Below are 22,423 nucleotides of genomic sequence, written 5' to 3' on the forward strand. Positions count from 1 at the left end.
TTTACCTTCCAGTGACACCGCTGACTCGGGGGCATTTTTACATTCCAGTGACACCGCTGACACGGGAGCATTTTTACCTTCCAGTGACACCGCTGACTCAGGGATATTTTTCCTTTCCGTGACACCGCTGACAGTTCTGAATATTCTGGGCTTCCTCCAGTCAGCTTTAGAGCCTGCTCTATTGATCAGCTCCCTCAGAGTACAAGTGTCAGCTTTAATCGGCCTTCACAGGTGTTTCCAGGTCTAGGCATCTTTTCCTGTCCAATAATTCTTCAAGGGGACAACTAGGTTCAGACCTCAGAGTAAGCGGAGGTTTTACAAATGGATTCTCCCTCTTGTTCTCAACTCCCTCTCTGGAATCGGAGCGGAGTGTTCTCCATTGGTTTATAGAGGTTGGATTCATCCTTTTTATGGATAGTGTAGGACCCACTGACAATGGGGTACTTTGACGCAGTGGTGGGCTTGAGCACGATATGGCCATATGGTGGGACTAAATCCCCATTTTTATTTATTGATTGCCTTTATATTGGATAGTCATTTCTTTCGCATGTGTGCGCTATTCTCTGTAAATATGCATGTTGCTTGGTTCATAGCTGCACCAGCTTTAGAAATGAATGTTCAGGGTGTGCCCCCCTAGCTCTTTGTTTGTTTTTTGGGAGGGTTCTAGGGCTGTCTCTGTTAAAGGCCTCTCTGTCATGTTCGCCTTCTGCTGGCTATCACGTCGGCATAAAAAGCCTCAGAGAAGAATTCACCGGTCATGGAAAACTTTTCTTGACGTTCTTCCAGTTCGAGCGGTGCTTTTACCTAGGCTTGACTCAATTTCGAAGGGTACATCAGCCTTTTATGGGAACCAAGGATTTGTTCTGTCAACTTTTGGAGTACTATCTTGCATCCTTTAGACGTTGGAGAGGTCGCCCTGTGGCTTTGTTGGTTAAAGCGCATGTCTAGTAAACGGGGAATGCTGAGTTTGACTCTCAGCAGTGCCTTCCTTTGGTTCTAGGAATCTCTCAGATATTGTGAAGTTATGTGTAAAAAAATCTGGGTCTGAATACTTAGGACCATGTGATATTTCAGTTTTTCTTTTTTAATAAATCTGCAACAATGTCAACAATTCTGTGTTTTTCTGTCAGTATGGGGTGCTATGTGTACATTCATGAGGAAGAAGAATGAACTTAAATGATTTTAGCAAATGGCTGCAATATAACAAAGAGTGAAAAATTTAAGGGGGTCTGAATACTTTCCGTACCCACTGTATATATATATACACATACATACATACATACATACACACATATATATATATATATATATATATATATATATATATATATATATATATATATATACACATATACTGTATATACATACATACACACATACTTTAACTTATTTATAGTTATTTATTATATTATAATTTATGATTTTGTGTTTCAAACTTTATCATACCGGAGATGTTATAAAGAAGAACGCACAGTAAAAAAAAAAATCATATGTAAATAGTTGGTTTGGGTTGCTCAACTATGGTTGTAAAAAACTATGGGAATATCCAATTCGGACTCAGCGGAGGGTAAGGAACACAATCCAGTATTTATTAGAAAATGAATTTCGTGCCCGGAACTCCGCTTTAAGTATTACATACAAAATAATTGTACCGCTTTCAGCACCTAAAATTGGAAAGGATCATACCGCCAGGGAGGTTAAGCTGCCTGTGGATGCTGCCAAGTCAGCAGGTGAGCCTACTGCCCAGGCAGACTGGATCTAAGGATGTAGATCAATGAATAAAGTGGCATTTTGAAACAGAATAATAAGAACTGTGGAGCAGAAATATTTTTCTCTCTTCAGCCATCCAAAAAAATAAAGGCGCTGAGCAGACAGACACGCTCCTTCTCCTTACATGGCCCGAAATGTCAGATAAATGAAGTTTTTGTTATTTTTGCAGAAAAGTAGCCTGGGACGACTTCATCGGGTTTGTGGAAGAGAAGACTGAAAAAAAACAGCTTTCAAACATCACGTTACCGACAGCCGCTGAGAAATCACCAAAAATCCCAGACCTCCAGAAATAGCTCCCATCCCCCTCTGAGTGGCACTCATAAAGCCGGAGAGATCTCTACAAACATCCAATCCATAACCGGCTTTATACAGAGAGGAGCCGTCATGGCGCACACTGACTTCTTATACACATTCTCTGATGTAATCCTCCATTATTCTACATTCCCAGCATGCCCTGCACACCGGCTGAAATATGAAATCTGCATCGAATGAAGGGTCAGAGCAGAAGTGATTTAACCACTTCTGGACCGGAAAATTTTCCCCCTTAATGACCAGGCCATATTTTGCGATTCGGCACTGTGTTACTTTAACGGACAATTGCACGGTTGTGCGACGCTGTACCCGAATAAAATTGTTGTCCGTTTTTTTCCCCCACCAACAGAGCTTTCTTTTGGTGGTATTTGATCACCTGTGTGATTTTTATTTTTTGCGCTATAAACAAAAAGTGAGCGACGATTCTGAAAAACAAAACAAAAAAAAAACAATATTTTTCACTTTCTGCATTCCCAAAAAAAATAAATAAATTTAGAAATCAAATTTTTTTAACATTTTAGACCAATTTGTTTTCTGCTGCATATTTTTGATTATAAAAAAAAAAAAAAAAATTGCAATAAGCGTATTTTGATTGGTTTGCGCAAAAGTTTTTGCGTCTACTAACTAGGGGAAGGATTTACGTCATTTTTATTGTTTTTTTTTTTTTACTAGTAATGGCAGCGATCTGTGATTTTTAGCGGGACTGCGACATTGCGGCGGACAGATCGGACCCCTAACTGACATTTTTGACACTTTTGGGGGGACCAGTGACATCACTACAGTAATCAGTGCTATAAATATGCACTGTCACTGTAATAATGACACTGACAGGGAAAGGGTTAATTTTATTGGAGTGGGAGGGGTTAATGTATGCCTGGTGCTTACTGACGTGTGTGGGGGGAGGTGACTGAGTGACACAGGGACAGATCGCAGGTTCAGCTATGCTGAACCCTGCAATCTGTCACTGTCTGTCACTTAGGAGATCAAAAAAAAAAACACAGATCGCCGCCATTACTCGTAAAAAAAAAAAGACAGAAATCTTTCCCTTTGTTAGTAAACACAATAACTTTTGCACAAACCAATCAAAATACGCTTATTGTGATTTTTTTTTACCAAACATAGGTAGCAGAAAACAAATTGGCCAAAAATTTAAAAAAAATTTAGATTTTTACATTTTTTTGGGGGGAATTTCATATAAAAAAATGTGAAAAATATTGTTATTTTTTCAAAATTTACGCACTTTTTTTGTTTATAGCTCAAAAATAAAAATCGCACAGGTGATCAAATACCACCAAAAGAAAGCTCTGTTTGTGGGAAAAAAAACAACGTAAATTTCATTTGGGTACGGCATTGCACGACCGCACAATTGTCAGTTAAAGTCGCACAGCGCCGAATCGCAAAAAGTGGCCCAGACGTAAGACAGCAAAATCCTCCGGTGGTAAAGTGGTTAAATCTGCTGCTAAAAGAGCTTAACCACTTCTGGACCGAAAGAATTTGTCCCTAATGACCAGGCCATTTTTTGCGATTCGGCACTGCGTTACTTTAACGGACAATTACGCGGTTGTGCAATGCTGTACCCAAATAAAATTGATGTCCTTTTTTCCCCCCCCCACAAATAGAGATTTCTTTTGGTGGTATTTGATCACCTGTGCGATTTTTATTTTTTGGGCTATAAACAAAAAAAGAGCGACAGTTTTGAAATAAAAAAACAATATTTTTCACATTCTGCTATAGAACAATCCCAATAAAAAAAAAAAAATAAATAAAATCATTTTTTTAATCCTTTTAGGCCAATTTGTATTCTGCTACATATTTTGATTGGCGTATTTTGATTGGCTTGCGCAAAGCTTATCGAGTCTACAAACTAGGGGAAAGATTTATGTCATTTTTATTTACTACTGTGATTTTTAGCAGGACTGCGACATTGCGGCGGACAGATCGGACCCCTGACTGACATTTTTTACCCTTTTTCGGGTAAAAAAAAAAAAAAGTGCTAGAAATATGCACTGTTACTGTAATAATGACACTGGCAGGGAAGGGGTTAACACCAGGGGCAATCAAAGGGTTAAGTGTGAGCCTAGGGGAGTGTTTCTAACTGTGAGGGGAAGGGAATTGTGAAATGATCATAGAGACCTGTGATCCTATATAGGAGGATCACAGGATCCATGTGTTCATTCCAGAGAACAATGGTCAGCTGTGTTTACAACAGCAGACCGTCGTTCTCTGTCAGCGGGGAACGATCGTGGGTGGCCGGTGGCAATCAGTGCCGCCAGTCCTGTGGATTGGCATCCCCGCTGCCTAGTGGGCATAGCTCCCAACTGTCCCTGATTTTAAGGGACTGTCCCTGATTTGGAACAAAGTCCCCCTCTGTCCCTCTTTCCTCCTCATTTGTCCCTCATTTTGGTCTGATCTATTATAGTTATATATAAAATGCACTTTTAATATTTCAAAAAGTGTTTCCCAGTGCTAAACCTTTCATCCAATTCAAATTTCTGCATCTGTAAATTTCAAAAGGCAGTGTAAAGGAATAGTAGTGGTAAAAAAAAAAAAAAAAAAAAAATCACTTTTGGGTTTAACTAATAATTTTTTGTATAATTCTCTTTTAAGTGGGCGTGGCAGGGGGTGTGTCCTCTGCCTACATACTTTTGCTAATAGGTGTCCCTCATTACCATTTCAAATAGTTGGGAGGTATGCTAGTGGGGGCAGGCGCACGCCGCTGGCCCCCAGGACCACTCCTGTGAAGCGGCGTACCCATACGTTAATTCAGTATATCTGCGGCGGGCGGTCAGCAAGCGGTTAAAAACTGAAAGGTATAATATCACTTTATTGTGTTTAAAAAAAAATAAATAAAAATGCAAGCAGTGTGAGTACCTGAATTTTACCTGGTAATCAGCTCCGTGCAGCAGCTCACACTGGAGGAGGGGGAAGCAACACAAAGGGCCAATCAGTGGTGCTGCATTTCAAAGAATGCGCAGATAGGAGGAGAGAGCAGAGTGAACTCATCACTGTGTTACTTCTCTTTTCACTGACCAATCACAGGCTGGAGGAGGGACAAGACTTGTTAAGTGTTACTGAACAGCAGCAGAAAAAAATCAGGTCTGCTCCTCTGTCAGGCAAGGCTGTGCTGTGTGGCAGAGCTGTGTAAATCTCAGAACTGGATGGTCAGAAATACAAATCCTTTGGCAGGTAGAACAGCACACCTGTATTATGTCACCAGTGTGTGTGTGTGTGTAGCCGTTAGCCTGGAGATCAGAGTCAATGACCAAAAAAAAAAAAAGAAGGATGCAGGCAAGGAAAGAGGAAGTAAAGTCAGAACTCGTTATCTACAATTAGAAATGTGTTTCCTTCAGCACAGGTTTTGTAAAAGATAATTGTACATTCAGTTATTCTTTAACCTTTAATTCCCCGCCCCCAAACCACCACCATCATGCCCCCCCTTAAACCACCTCCATCATGGCCCCTCCCTTCCCAACCACCACCATCATGCCCCCTCTCCCAAACCACTACCATCATGGCCCCCCCTCCCCAACCTCCTCCATCATGGCCCCCCCCTCCCCAACCACCTCCATCATGGCCCCCCTCCCCAACCACCACCATCATGGCCCCCCCTCCCCAACCACCTCCATCATGGCCCCTCCCTTCCCCAACCACCACCGTCATGCCCCTTCCTCCCCAACCACCACCATCATGGCCCCGCCCTTCCCCAACCACCACCATCATGGCCCCCCTCCCCAACCACCTCCATCATGCCCCCCCTCCCCAACCACCACCACCATGGCCCTCCCCTCCCCAACCACTACCATCATGGCCCCGCCCTTCCCCAACCACCACCATCATGGCCCCCCTCCCCAACCACCTCCATCATGCCCCCCCTCCCCAACCACCACCATCATGGCCCCCCTCCCCAACCACCTCCATCATGCCCCCCCTCCCCAACCACCACTACCATGGCCCTCCCCTCCCCAACCACTACCATCATGGCCCCGCCCTTCCCCAACCACCACCATCATGGCCCCCCTCCCCAACCACCTCCATCATGCCCCCCCTCCCCAACCACCACCGTCATGCCCCTTCCTCCCCAACCACCTCCATCATGGCCCCGCCCTTCCCCAACCACCACCATCATGGCCCCCCTCCCCAACCACCTCCATCATGCCCCCCCTCCCCAACCACCACCACCATGGCCCTCCCCTCCCCAACCACTACCATTGCAGCCACTGTCCAGAGCACTGTGCAGCATTACAGCCACCGTCCAGAGCACTGTGCAGCATTACAGCCACCATCCAGAGCACTGTGCAGCATTACAGCCACCGTCCAGAGCACTGTGCAGCATTACAGCCACCGTCCAGAGCACTGTGCAGCATTACAGCCACCGTCCAGAGCACTGTGCAGCATTACAGCCACCGTCCAGAGCACTGTGTGCATTACAGGCCTTCTCAGACCACCATCCAGAGCTAAAATGGCATTTTAGTCAAAAGACTAAAACCAAAACTTAATCAAAATTCGATGCCAAAATTTAACACTGGTGAAAGAGTGAGCGTAGTCACCCAAAGACAGGAAGTGCGTTACTGGCCAGATCACAGGGTGATAATAAAAGAAAAAAAGCAAAAAAAAGGGCGAATGTACCCGGCAGATCTAGGGACGGGTACGCTGTAACAGATTTTATTTCTGTGTAGCGGGGTTAAACATGCCTAAAGACACTGTTTGATATGTGGGAAGGAACTAGGCTCCCTCTAGTGGTAGCTGCATGGAATTTCCCGGGCTGTGACTTCCTTTTCACAAGATGAAGAAACTACATCTCCCAGGCTGCTTTGCAAGATCCAGGGTGCACGGCTGCACCGCACGGCACTATGGGGGAGGTTATTTAAAGGAAGAGAGAAGCGCGCGAAGGGGGGGGGCCTTTCTGCGCTGGACTCTGAGGAACCAGCGAGCGAGAGTGAAGGACTGACACTGGATATTGGGCTAGAGCCTTTTAGCCTGGAGGGACGACGTGGAACCGTCCCATCTCAAGCACGAGGCACATTCCTGGAGGTCATACTGCTGTTTGCCGAGACCGGAAGTCATCCGCCAGAAGGACCCCGCGCGGCTGGCATATAGCCAAAGGACTGAGACCGCAGTGGAAGCGCGCGAAGGAGAAACTTCTGTTGGTGAGAGGGCACATGCCCAATAACTGACTTTATCTGCTGAAGAGACAGTTTTATCTACAGATAGCGGTAGCGCAGCAGGAGGTGATAAAACCCCGGGGTTTATCACCATACTCTCTCAGGAGACTCATAGACAGACAATAAGGTCTGTAAAGGAGTCGCCAGAGGCTTATCTCTCTCGCAGAAGTTATTGCTCAGTTACGCAGACACCCTGCGGTGACAACTAACAGCTCGTTGTTTTTTCTCTCTTGATCTTTATTCCTAATCTGGATTACAAATGAGCTCTATTCAATAACCTTGCTAGCGAAGATCAACAAGAAAGAAGAGAACTCTGGGGGAGGGACTCAGATAGGCCCACCTACCTGGTACTGTGTCTAGCCTTAATGCAGGAGGAGTGTGGGGGTATTCTTTTACCTTTTTAAAGCTGTTTTAAATAACCTTTTATGGACTTGTATTGTATTGTATTGTATCTCCCCTATTCAATTTGATACATAGTAAACTAAGTTTGGTTAATTACAATCTTGTGCGTTGTTCCATTGTGTCACCCAGAAGGACTACTATTCAAGAAGGTAACAAGGTATTGTTGCATAGTGAAGTATTGTATTCCAACCTGTGTATCTATTTGATAGTCCAGTCCTATTCTGGGTCAGTTGTGCCTGAGGAGGGATCGAGCCAATTTGATTGGGTTGTTAGGCAGGGTGTAGACCCAATAATATAATCAGCAGCTCCTGCGGGGGTGGTGCTACACGTGGGGGCTCGTCCGGGATTTCTACAGTCCTGCAATACAACCCTCTCAGCCATAGAATCCCCTCCCACGCAGAAATGGATCCTGTCGCTGCTGCTGAGTGGTGCAAGGAAGAGAATGTCATAGTGGAAAATGGCCTGGTGGTTGAAATCAAGGGAGAAGCCTGGACTGAAGAAAAGCTCCTCCCTGTTTTGAGGGCACTATCCACAGACAGGAAATTTTGGGTGATTGACATGAAAACTGACACCACTGTCCCACACACGTATGCACTGTGTGAGTGGAGGAAGGGGGTCCCTGATTATTTCAACGGAAACAGTGTAAAAACTACTGACCAAACAGAACTTTTCCTGATACATCCAGGAGTTCCTATTGCGGGTCCCTCATCCACCACCCCTGGGGTATCCAGCCAAGAAAAAGGTGTCCAAGAAGGGCATCCTGAGTCATCACCTTTGTCGACTTTTAGCTCAGAACTGTGTGCTGTTCTTGGGGAGATTGTGGCAAAATGTAGTAGGGACTCCTCGAGCTATTTGATGACTGGATATAGGAAGCTCCGGACATTCTCTGGGAAACAGCCTGTGCCTTCAGCAGAAGATGGGTTCGAAGAGTGGTTAGATACCGCCACTCAGGCTTTGGAGGAATGGGAGGTACCAGAACAGCACAAGAAGCAGAGAATCACAGAGAGTTTAAGGGGACCTGCATTAGAGGCTGTACGTAATCTAAAGCTTAGCAAGAAGAACTGCACTGCACAGGATTATTTGGACATTCTGCAAGATGTGTTTGGTCGGACGGAGAACGCGGCTGAACTTCTCTACCAGTTGGACCACTGTTATCAAGAAGAGGGGGAGAAGTTGTCCGAATTCATTAAACGTCTGGATAGGATTATCCACCAGATTCTGTTAAAGAAAGGAATAGACCACCGGAAAATAGATGAGACTCGTGCACGACAGGTTCTGAAAGGGGCTCAACCTTTAGATCCCATACTGTTACGAACTCGTCGAGATGGCGGCATTCTAGAATACCCCGATCTGATTCGAATGGTCAGAGAGGAAGAGGTTATGTTGGACAACAAGAAGAAAAGTCGGCAGTTTGACTCAACTGCCCGGGTTGGAGTGATAAGTGTGGAAGAGGGTGACTCTCAAGTTGAACTCCTAAAGACCCAAGTGTCTCAGTTGATAGAAATGGTGTCCATCCTGACTGGTCAGGTATCCACTCTACCCAAGGGGAGTATATCGGAGAGGCCAGATGAACCTGTTAGTCTCAGCACAGATCCAGAGCCACGGCCTGCAAGATTGTTAACTTGTTTCAACTGCGGGGGAGTTGGGCATGTTAGAAGGGTATGTCCCAGCTCAGGAAATGCTGCCGCGAAACCTCGCGAGCCAGCGGGAAACTTCAGAGGACACCGGTGAAGGAGTCAACCGGGTGTCCGTCAGTCTTAAGGGACTCCAGAAGTGGTGCAGGATCAGGGAAACTGAGTCAGGGGGTCAGACCCAAATATAATACCCCCAGTTATAGACTCCGGGTTACTGAGGGAAGGAAAGTCAATGCACACCGGGTTCAGCGGGGGCCCAGATCAAGGAAGAAAAAGGAGAAGAGGGCCAGGGTACAGAGAACTGAATCAGACAACCAGGCTACATCAAGAGAATTCCCAACTAACTTGGTCGGGCCCTCCCCAGTGGTCTCGGTTCAGGTGGAAGGAATTTACACAAGAGCCCTCCTTGACACAGGGGCCCAGGTGACTCTTTTGTATAGAGACTTCTATGATAAATATCTTACCCATCTACCTTTGCAGAAGTTGGAAGATCTGGAGATATGGGGTATTGGGACCCAAAGTTTTCCCTATGACGGGTATCTGCCAATCAAGTTGACCTTTGATCCATCAGTGGCTGGTGAAGCGGAAACCTTCGACACCTTAGCGGTGGTCTGTCCTCGTCCACCAGGGGCCAACAAAAGCTCTCTCATCGTAGGAACAAACACTGACCTGGTAAGGCGCCTTCTGATACAACTGGTCCAGGGACAAGATGCTCAGGCGCCAAGGATCCATCCCATGCTACGGCAGGCCTACCAACGATTAGTGTTGGAGCAAGAGACCCCCGCAGAAGGAGTTGGACGACTCTGGAAGCTGGATAGAGCAGAAAAGGTCTTACAGCCAGGAGAGGTGGCCTGTTTTAAGGCTTCTGTTAAACTCACATGGCAACAGCCGGGTCCCTTCATTATCTTTGAATCAGGTCAAAAGGAGAGACAGAGAGGGATAGAAGTGATCCCTGAGGTGATCCCTTTGAAGGTGTTACAGGAAAACCGTGGAAGGGTTTTAGTGAGTGTCAGAAACACCTCTATTACACCAGTGAAGGTACCGGCCAGAGTGCTCCTGGGCCAAGTCAACCCGGCTACCCCAGTTGCCCCCATTGATTTCAAAGAAAAGGAACAGGGTGAAGCGGTTATAGAGGAGCTTTGCTCTGGAAACGCTGCCCTCCCGCCGGAATGGGTGAAGAGGGCCAAGGCACAACTTGCTCGATGTAGGGAAATATTCTCTAAGGACGAGTTTGACGTGGGATGTGCCAGGAGCGCCACTCATAAGATCCGCCTGAGTGAGGACAAGCCTTTCAGGGAGAGAGTCCGGCGAGTCCCCTTAGGTGACTTAGAAGATCTACGTCAACAGCTGGCAGAGCTCAAAAAGATCGGGATTATCCGAGAATCCAGGAGCCCGTATGCTTCCCCGATAGTGGTAGTCCGGAAGAAAAATGGATCTTTGAGGCTTTGTATCGACTACCGAACGCTGAACAGAAGAACCATCCCAGACCAGTATACCACTCCTCGAATCGAAGATGCCCTACAGAGTCTGTCAGGGGCGAAGTGGTTCAGTGTGATGGACTTAAAGAGTGGGTATTATCAGATCCCCATGCACCCTGAAGATCGGGAGAAAACAGCCTTCATCACCCCTGTGGGGTTCTTTGAGTTCAATCGCATGCCTCAGGGGTTGTCCGGGGCCCCTGCTACCTTCCAAAGGCTGATGGAGAGGACCGTTGGAGATATGAATTTGATAGAGGTACTGGTATACTTGGATGATGTTATCGTGTTTGGCAGAACTTTAGAAGAACATGAGGAGAGGTTAGAAAAGGTCTTGAAGAGGCTACATGAAGAAGGTCTGAAACTTTCTCCTGAGAAGTGCCAATTCTATCAGTCCTCGGTCCATTACCTGGGCCATATCGTGTCTGAAGAAGGGGTGGCCACTGACCCGGACAAGCTGGATGCTGTTGCTTCCTGGCCGAGACCCACAAATGTGACCGAACTCCGGTCATTCTTGGGCTTTTGCTCCTATTACAGGAGGTTTGTGGAGGGGTTCGCCCAGATTGCCCGACCCCTAAATGAGCTCCTGAAGAATGAAGAAGATGATGTCCCTGAGTTGGTAAAGCCGGCGAAGTCCACCATAGGCCCCCGGAAGGCTAAGGAATCCATCCAGGATCAGTGGACCCCGGAATGCGAAGGGGCCTTTGTCCAGCTGAAGGAAACCCTAACCACTGCCCCTGTGTTGGCCTATGCGGACCCCACAAAACCATATGAACTGCATGTTGATGCCAGCCGAGATGGGCTGGGGGGGGTACTTTATCAGGAGCATGAGGGTCATCTGCGACCTGTTGCCTATGTGAGCAGAAGCCTACTGCCTGCTGAAAGGAATTATCCTACTCACAAACTTGAATTCTTGGCCTTGAAGTGGGCAGTGGTTGACAAATTGAAAGACTACCTGTACGGAGCTGAATTCATTGTCAAGACAGATAATAATCCCCTCACCTATCTGTTGACTACGGCCAAGCTGGATGCAACAGGACATCGATGGTTGGCTGCCCTCTCTAGCTTCAATTTTAGCCTGAAGTATCGGCCAGGAATCGGAAATAGGGATGCAGATGCCCTATCCAGAAGGTTGCATGTTCCACAGGAACCTGCGGAAGAATGGACTCATTTGGCTCCAGAAGGGGTGCATGCCCTATATCAGGGAACTGAATTTCGATCCCGAGGAGGGTCAAGAGCAGAAGAGATTGGGGTTTCGGCTATCGGAGTACCCAAATGCTACTGCCAGGTGACCCAAGTTGAAGGGGAGGGTTTGCCCCGGCTGTCCAAAAGGGACTTGCGGAAGGAGCAGTTGGAAGACCCTTTGGGAAAACTTCTCTTGGAAGCCCTGGAGATCCAGAGCCCTGAGTTGCTTCTAACTGACTCCCCTCAGGGGGCCCGTCTGTTGCATAGAGAGTGGACCCGGTTACAGATCAGAGAAGGAGTGGCCTACCGGAGAGGTCCATCTGAAGATCTGGAGGAGAAGTGGCAACTGTTCTTACCAGCTAAATACAGAGAGGGAGTTCTGGCCGCTCTTCATGATAATCATGGCCATCTGGGGCCCGAAAGAACCTTTCAGCTTGTCAGGGACAGGTTCTACTGGCCTTGTATGAGGGCCGAAGTTGAAGGATACTGTCATTCTTGTGTCCGGTGTATACAGAGGAAGACTCTGCCACGTCAAGCAGCCCCAATGGGCCATCTACAAAGTCAGGGACCCATGGAGCTGGTGTGCATTGATTTCCTTTGCTTAGAGCCTGATCTGAGTGGCCAGGGGAATGTCCTTGTGGTAACAGACCATTTTACCAGATATGCTCAAGCATTCCCAACAAGGGATCAGAAGGCCTCAACGGTAGCCAAAGTTCTTGTAGAGAAGTTCTTTGTACATTATGGGTTACCACAACGCCTCCATTCTGATCAGGGAAGGGACTTTGAAAGCAGACTGATCAAGAGACTGTTAGATATGTTAGGCATTCAAAAGACTAGAACCACTCCCTACCATCCACAGGGGGATGCCCAGCCTGAACGATTTAACAGGACTCTTTTGGATATGTTGGGGACTTTGAGCTCAGAGAAGAAACAGCATTGGGGCAAGCACGTAGCTGCCATTGTGCATGCCTACAACAGCACTGTCAGTGATGCTACTGGATATTCCCCTTATCGGCTGATGTTTGGAAGGGAGGCTCGGTTGCCAGTGGATTTGGCCTTTGGCATTTCGCCTGATCATACCTCTTCAGCATCGCATAGAGGATATGTGGACCGACTGCGGAAGAGTCTGAAAGCGGCCTATGACAAGGCTCAGGCCACATCTGATCAACGTGGACTGCGGAATAAAAAAAATTTCGACCTAAAAGTTCGGATCCATGACCTGCAACCAGGGGACAGGGTTTTGTTGAGAAACTTGGGTGTCCCGGGAAAACACAAGTTGGCAGACCGCTGGAAGTCCCAACCTTATGTTATCTGCAAGCAACTGCCAAACCTTCCTGTGTACCAAATTCGGCCTGAAGGAAGTGTGGGTCCATTGAAGGCTTGGCATCGGAACCATTTGCTGCCTCTCTCTGAAGCGGTTCGTATGCCCCCTGTGGAAGACGTGTCAGAGGCCCCTTCGACTTCTCGCCGGTCCAGACCAGTTACCAGATCTCAGACGACGCTCCCAGATGAGGGAGAGGGAAGTTCTCCATCTGAAGATTTGGAAGATGAAGAGGAGGTACCCGACTGGTTGTGGTCATCTCAGTTGCCAGAACCCACACCTGCCTCCCTGTCTTCATCTGACTTGGCTGATAGAGGAGCCCTTCGGGCAGAAGCCCCTGAATTCATACCCTTTCATATGCTTCCAGAAGAAGCAGCTGAGGATGAAGATCCTGAGGAGGAGGTTGCACCCTTCTCTGAAGAAGAACTGACCTCTCTTGAACCATCAGGTTCCTCTGTGTTGGAACATGAGGAGGGGGACATTGAAGAATCCTCAGAAGTGCCTGATCCTAGCACCTCTGAGAGCATGCCTCCACGGGAACAGAGGGAAAGGAGAGTCATTCACCCACCTAAGAGACTGACCTATGATCAATTGGGTGAATGTTCGGAAGAAGCTGTTTTTACCTCCAAAAGATCTCCTGACCAGCCTAGTTCCTCCACTGTAGATTTGGTGGGGGACAACCCTAGCTCACCCCCAGGCACAACTGTACAAGCCACCCAAGTTTTGGGGGGTCTGTGAGAGATCATGAGAACAAAGTATTGAAGTAGAAAACGTTTGCATTTAAGTTTGTACATAAGGATATTGGGTTTGGCCATTATAATAAGCACAGTTTTTGATGTTCACAATTTGGTTTACTTTGTGAGTTAATGTTTGTGCACATTTTGTTGCTCTGACCTCACTATATGTTTTTTTCTCTTTCTCACCTTTTGATGTTTTTTTTTCAACACAAACTTTAAGATGTAAGTGTTTAAGAAATTGCAAAGGCACATGTGCTTTTTAAAGGAGCACTATATAAAAGCACTAGAAATCAGCACTATATTAACACTGTAGAAATCACTTATTTGTTTATTAATTGCACTTTATCGTTTTACTGTTGCACTGCTATTAGAATACAAAATTGGATGTATTCAAATTGACTTATTTCAGCAAAATGTTAATGTTTTTGTTGTATAATGCCAACCTATGCACTAGGGTACATACTGTTGACCTCTTTGGGGACCAAAGTTTCTCAAGTGGGGGGAGTGTGTAGCGGGGTTAAACATGCCTAAAGACACTGTTTGATATGTGGGAAGGAACTAGGCTCCCTCTAGTGGTAGCTGCATGGAATTTCCCGGGCTGTGACTTCCTTTTCACAAGATGAAGAAACTACATCTCCCAGGCTGCTTTGCAAGATCCAGGGTGCACGGCTGCACCGCACGGCACTATGGGGGAGGTTATTTAAAGGAAGAGAGAAGCGCGCGAAGGGGGGGGGCCTTTCTGCGCTGGACTCTGAGGAACCAGCGAGCGAGAGTGAAGGACTGACACTGGATATTGGGCTAGAGCCTTTTAGCCTGGAGGGACGACGTGGAACCGTCCCATCTCAAGCACGAGGCACATTCCTGGAGGTCATACTGCTGTTTGCCGAGACCGGAAGTCATCCGCCAGAAGGACCCCGCGCGGCTGGCATATAGCCAAAGGACTGAGACCGCAGTGGAAGCGCGCGAAGGAGAAACTTCTGTTGGTGAGAGGGCACATGCCCAATAACTGACTTTATCTGCTGAAGAGACAGTTTTATCTACAGATAGCGGTAGCGCAGCAGGAGGTGATAAAACCCCGGGGTTTATCACCATACTCTCTCAGGAGACTCATAGACAGACAATAAGGTCTGTAAAGGAGTCGCCAGAGGCTTATCTCTCTCGCAGAAGTTATTGCTCAGTTACGCAGACACCCTGCGGTGACAACTAACAGCTCGTTGTTTTTTCTCTCTTGATCTTTATTCCTAATCTGGATTACAAATGAGCTCTATTCAATAACCTTGCTAGCGAAGATCAACAAGAAAGAAGAGAACTCTGGGGGAGGGACTCAGATAGGCCCACCTACCTGGTACTGTGTCTAGCCTTAATGCAGGAGGAGTGTGGGGGTATTCTTTTACCTTTTTAAAGCTGTTTTAAATAACCTTTTATGGACTTGTATTGTATTGTATTGTATCTCCCCTATTCAATTTGATACATAGTAAACTAAGTTTGGTTAATTACAATCTTGTGCGTTGTTCCATTGTGTCACCCAGAAGGACTACTATTCAAGAAGGTAACAAGGTATTGTTGCATAGTGAAGTATTGTATTCCAACCTGTGTATCTATTTGATAGTCCAGTCCTATTCTGGGTCAGTTGTGCCTGAGGAGGGATCGAGCCAATTTGATTGGGTTGTTAGGCAGGGTGTAGACCCAATAATATAATCAGCAGCTCCTGCGGGGGTGGTGCTACATCTGTTTTTGGGTTTAGATTCATGAAGTAAAAATTATTGCAGCGATAGCAAGAAAGAGAGGAAGTGAAGCTCATTGTGCAAAGTAGGCACGCCCGGCAGTAAACACGCTTCTCTTTCTAAGAAACAAGGGTCAGCCCCTTTGTTGGGTTCATGCGGCTTCTAGTGTCCCCAATGGGGAGATTGCCTCACTTCCTATCCTGGAGACAACCTAGTTGGTCACTGGTCCAGAAAATTCCCCAAAAGGACTTCCAATTGGTGGCATTCCATTTGAATCATTCTTTGTACCTATAAATAAATCAGATGAAATTCACACAGCCCTGATAAAGGAAATTACTATGACGGGTTATCGCAGTGCCATAAATGAACCACTTGGGGCCAGCGTAAGCAAACAGGACGTACCTGTACAACGCTGCCTACGTGCGAGTTTAGGGAATGCATATGCACGCCCCAGCCTGGCACCCGAGCCTGTCAGCAAATTCTGGCCAATGATTCACGGCCAGGACCTGCTGATCGGCTGTGTCCAATCATGGCCCAGGGCTCTGTGTTGACAATCAACACAGAGCTCTGTACAGAGAGACAGATCTCTCTGTTTCTCATCCCTGCAAAGCGGTAGTGAGAATCAGAGATCTAGCAGTAAGAGCAGCATACTGTACACACATTACACATAGCTAGGCATACAGTTAACCCTTTGATCATCCTAGAGCAGTGATGGTGAACCTTGGCACCCCAGATATTTTGGAACTACATTTCCCATGATGCTCATGCACTCTGCAGTGCAGTTGAGCATCATGGGAAATGTAGTTCCAAAATTTCTGGGGTGCCAAGGTTCTCCATCACTGCCATAGAGGTTAACCCAGCCAGTGTCATTAGTACAGTGACAGTGCATATTATTAGCACTGATCACTGATGATGTCAGTGGCAGTTGGTCAGTTCCCTCCCCAGCAACAGTTACTGTCAGATTGCCCACCATACTGAGTCCCATTATAGGTCACTGATCACCACCATCAATAGTATAAAAAAAATAAAAACTCTAGTATATATACTGGTAATCGACCGGTAACTTTTTTTTAATGCAGATACTGATACCAATACTTTGGTCATCGGATATCGGATATCGGTATCGGCCAATATTTTCGGACATTAAATTTTTTATTTTTTTTTATTTTTTAGGTACACCTTGTGGAGGGATCTGGGGGTCTAAAAGACCCCAAACTCCTCCTCGGCACTGAAAAGCATTCAAAACACCAAGTTTGGCTGTTTTGAATGCTGTCAGTTTTTTTAATTCGGCGCCGAGTACCCAAGTCATGACATCACTTCCGGGTTTTTTTACATGGAGACCCGGGTCTTCTCTTCGGCGGCGACGGCGGTGGAGGTAAGATGCCCGGGTCTCCCGGTGTGACGGGAGACCCGGGCGAGCCGCGGAAGGTGGCGGGAGGGGGGGTGGGGGACGTCCCCTCCAGCTCCTTGTAATGACAGCCGAGTGGCTTCTCAGCCACATCGGTTGTCATTACAAGACAGCCGACCGTCGGCTATGGATGCCAGCAACGGGGTGATGCCTCTAGCTGCAGACATCACCCCGGTACAAGCACTTTCCCTAAATATCGGCAAATCCAAACGCCGATACAGATATATCCGGGAAAGTGCAGATCGGCACCCAATATATTGGTGTTGCCGATAATCGGTCGATCTGTAATATATACACACTATAGTTTGTAGGCACTATAACTTTCATGCAAACCAATCAATATACACTTATTGGGGCTATAGCAGAATACATTTATGAAGAAATTCGATTTTTCTACTTTTTTATATTGGATATATATGTTTTATAGCAAAAAGTAAAAAATATATTTTTTTTTTCCCCAAAAGGTTTGGTCTACTTTACTTTATATCGCAAAAACTAATCAAATACCACCAGAAGAAGCTCTATTTGTTTGAAAATAATTATATAAATTGCATTTGGGTACAACGTTGCATGACCGCGCAATTACCAGGTAAGGTAGAATAACATAAAAACCTGCACACCAAAGGGAGACGCTCAGTGTGCAGCGCTCGCCTCTCATATATGCTTCCTCTAAAGACAGAAACAAAGGAAATTGATCAATGTGTGCGTTTCACTTAAAAAATAAAAAAGAAACAGAATATCCCAAAAAAACAAAAACAAAAAACAAATGGTAAATACCAAGGAAAATTAAGCAGGTAACCCTTGACTAAACATTCAATTCCTCCTGTATTGAATTGTATTGTAATAATAAGTTAAAAAAAAGTTAAAGTAGCTCAGTCTGAATAGCAAAAAATGGGTTGGCGGTTTGGGGCAAATTGTGATTACTATGGCTAGGAACCATAGGTGGGCACAGCCTATTGCATTAGGGTGTGCATCCCCAAGCTCAAATGCATTTGTGTGTGTGAGTGTGTGTGTGTATACATATATATATATATATACATATACACACATACACACAAATATATATATATATATATATATATATATATATATATATATATATATATATACAGTGGGTACGGAAAGTATTCAGACCCCCTTAAATTTTTCACTCTTTGTTATATTGCAGCCATTTGCTAAAATCATTGAAGTTCATTCTTCTTCCTCATGAATGTACACATAGCACCCCATACTGACAGAAAAACACAGAATTGTTGACATTGTTGCAGATTTATTAAAAAATAAAAACTGAAATATCACATGGTCCTAAGTATTCAGACCCTTTGCTGTGACACTCATATATTTAACTCAGGTGCTTTCCATTTCTTCTGATCATCCTTGAGATGGTTCTACACCTTCATTTGAGTCCAGCTGTGTTTGATTATACTGATTGGACTTGATAAGGAAAGCCACACACCTGTCTATATAAGACCTTCCAGATCACAATGCATGTCAGAGCAAATGAGAATCATGAGGTCAAAGGAACTGCCTGAAGAGCTCAGAGACAGAATTGTGGCAAGGCACAGATCTGGCCAAGGTTACAAAAAGATTTCTGCTGCACTTAAGGTTCCTAAGAGCACAGTGGCCTCCATAATCCTCAAATGGAAGACGTTTGGGACGACCAGAACACTTCATAGAGCTGGCCGTCCGGCCAAACTGAGCTATCGGGGGAGAAGAGCCTTGGTGAGAGAGGTAAAGAAGAACCCAAAGATCACTGTGGCTGAGCTCCAGAGATGCAGTCAGGAGATGGGAGAAAGTTGTAGAAAGTCAACCATCACTGCAGCCCTCCACCAGTCGGGGCTTTATAGCAGAGTGGCCCGACGGAAGCCTCTCCTCAGTGTAAGACACATGAAAGCCCGCATGGAGTTTGCTAAAAAACACCTGAAGGACTCCAAGATGGTGAGAAATAAGATTCTCTGGTCTGATGAGACCAAAATAGAACTTTTTGGCCTTAATTCTAAGCGGTATGTGTGGAGAAAACCAGGCACTGCTCATCACCTGTCCAATACAGTCCCAACAGTGAAGCATGGTGGTGGCAGCATCATGCTGTGGGGGTGTTTTTCAGCTGCAGGGACAGGACGACTGGTTGCAATCGAGGGAAAGATGAATGCGGCCAAGTACAGGGATATCCTGGACAAAAACCTTCTCCAGAGTGCTCTGGACCTCAGACTGGGCCGAAGGTTTACCTTCCAACAAGACAATGACCCTAAGCACACAGCTAAAATAACGAAGGAGTGGCTTCACAACAACTCCGTGACTGTTCTTGAATGGCCCAGCCAGAGCCCTGACTTAAACCCAATTGAGCATCTCTGGAGAGACCTAAAAATGGCTGTCCACCAACGTTTACCATCCAACCTGACAGAACTGGAGAGGATCTGCAAGGAGGAATGGCAGAGGATCCCCAAATCCAGGTGTGAAAGACTTGTTGCATCTTTCCCAAAAAGACTCCTGGCTGTATTAGATCAAAAGGGGGCTTCTACTAAATACTGAGCAAAGGGTCTGAATACTTAGGACCATGTGATATTTCAGTTTTTCTTTTTTAATAAATCTGCAACAATGTCAACAATTCTGTGTTTTTCTGTCAGTATGGGGTGCTATGTGTACATTCATGAGGAAGAAGAATGAACCTAAATGATTTTAGCAAATGGCTGCAATATAACAAAGAGTGAAACATTTAAGGGGGTCTGAATACTTTCCGTACCCACTGTATATATATATATATATATATATACACATACATATATATACACACACATATATATATATACAGTATATACATGCACACAGTATAATGATGGTGTTAGTAGCGCAGTGGAGGGTGCCAGTAGGACAGAGATTGGTGTCAGTAATTTTTATTTTTTATATATTTTTTTACAATTTTATTTTTATAACCACTTCTGGGCCATTTTTTTGCGATTCGGCACTGCGTTACTTTAGCGGAAAATGGAAGCTTTCTTTTGATAAAAGCCCGGATCCTCCTCTTCTCTGGTCCCTCTTCTGCTCTTCTGACCCTTCACCCCTGTGGAGTGCCCCCACAGCATGCAGGTTGTTATGGGGGCACCCATGCCATTCTTCTATTAACCACTTCTGGACCAGAAGATTTCCCCCCTTAATGAGGGTAAAAAAGACCTCAGATCTCACATCTACACTAAAAAGCAAAAAGTAATTTTTTTCCATCATGAAAAAAAAATGGGCCCCTTAACCACTTCCGGACTGCTTACGTTTATATACTGCGGCGGGCTGGCTCGTACAGGAAAAACGAAGTAGATCTACGTCGCTCGCCTGGGAGGAGCTAGGGGCGAGCACGTGCCGCCGAGGGCACGCTCTGCCCCCGATCGTCAGCGAGGAAGCCGATGCGTGTGTCAGGCGGCTCCGATTGCCGTCTGACACCCACAATCGTTCCCCGCTGAGAGAGAAGAACGGGCAGCTGTTGTAAACACAGCCGACCGTTCTTCTCCGTGGGATGATCACAGAGCTCCTGTGATCCTTTTATGTAGGATCACAGGTCTCTATGGTCATCTCAGAAGCCACGCCCCCCCCCCCCCCCACAGTTAGAATCACTCCCCTAGGGTCACATTTAACCCCTTGATCACCTATACTGTTAACCTCTTCCCTGCCAGTGTCATTATTACAGTAACAGTGCATATTTTTAGCACTGATTAGTGTAGTAATGTCACTGGTACCCCCAAAAGTGTCAAAAATGTCAGTTAGGGGTCCGATCTGTCCGCCGCAATGTCGCAGTCCCGCTAAAAATCGCAGATTGCCGCCATTACTAGTAAAAAAAAACAATAAAAATGACATAAATCTTTCCCGTAGTTAGTAGACGCAATAACTTTTGCGCGATCCAATCAAAATACGCTTATTGCGATTTTTTTTTTTTACCAAAAACATGTAGCAGAAAACAAAATCCGCCTAAAATGTTAAAAAAATTTGATTTTTTAATTTTTTTTTATTGGGAATGTTCTATAGCAGAATGTGAAAAATATTGTTTTTTTTTTTTTTTCAAAATTGTCGTTATTTTTTTGTTTATAGCGCAAAAAATAAAAATCGCACAGGGGATCAAATACCACCAAAAGAAAGCTCTGTTTGTGGGGAAAAAAAGGACATCAAATTCATTTAGGTACAGCGTCGCACGACCGCTCAATTGTCTTTTAAAATAACGCTGTGCCGAATCGCAAAATAGGGCCTGGTCATTAACAGGGCAAATCCTTCCGGTCCAGAAGTGGTTAAGGGATTATGTCAGGCAAAATATACAATTTTATTTGACAAAAAAGCATAAATTTTTTTTTTACTATTCTGGTTCCTTACATAGGAAAACATTGCAGTTTGCTGAATTGAAATTGCAGGGAGCTAAACTCAGAATGAAGTAATGCAGTGCCTAATCACAAAATAGGGCCTGGTCATTAAGGGGGCAAATCCTTCCTTAAAGCGGTAGTATCCCGCTTTTTGACACTTTTACCTACAGGAAAGCCTACAATAAGGCTTACCTGTAGGTACAATTAATATCTCCTAAACCGGCACGGTTTAGGAGATATTTGCAGTGCATGCAGCCGCTCACGCGAGCGGTGCATGCGCTCTGAAGGTCCGGGGGGACCTTCAGTTTTCCTTGCCGGGAGCTTGCCGGAAAATCACTCCTGCGTGCATGCGCGGGAGTGATGTCATCGCGGCTCCGGCCAATCACAGCGCTGGAGCCGCCGAACCCGGAAGAGACGCCGAGGGATCATGGCAGCGATGTCCGGGGGTCCGTGTCGGGGCTTCGTTCTAAGGTAAGTAATACATAATCAGCTAGTTTGCGATGCATACTAGGCAGTGGCGTAGCGTGGGGGCTGCAGGGGGGGCCGGCCGCACCGGGCGCAACATCTGGGGGGGGCGCATTGCCAGTGTCACTCTGTCTGTCTGACTCTGACATACACAGTTCACACACTGTCTGCGGCTGCCTCCATCTTTAGGCTGGGAGATGTCCAGCGTGTTTAGCAGCGAGTGAGTCAGCAGCCTGGCGCTGTCACAGAGTGGGTTTTTTTTATCACCTGATTAGAGTCAGAGGCTCTAATAGGCTTCAAAAAAGGGTGGACCCGGGGCGCAGAGCAGTGCTCCCCGAGCCCACCCATTGTGTGACAATAGCAAATGAAAATTCGCTATTGTCACAAGGATCCTCCTCCTGGCCAATCAGCAAGCGGGTCCGAGGCAACTAAGATTAACTAATCTAGTGGAAGAGACTCAAGTGCTAAAATCCCGCTGGTTAGGGGGCGCAAAT

Source organism: Pelophylax lessonae (genome assembly GCF_965119305.1).
Source record: "Pelophylax lessonae genome assembly, chromosome: 8".
NCBI lineage: Eukaryota > Metazoa > Chordata > Amphibia > Anura > Ranidae > Pelophylax > Pelophylax lessonae.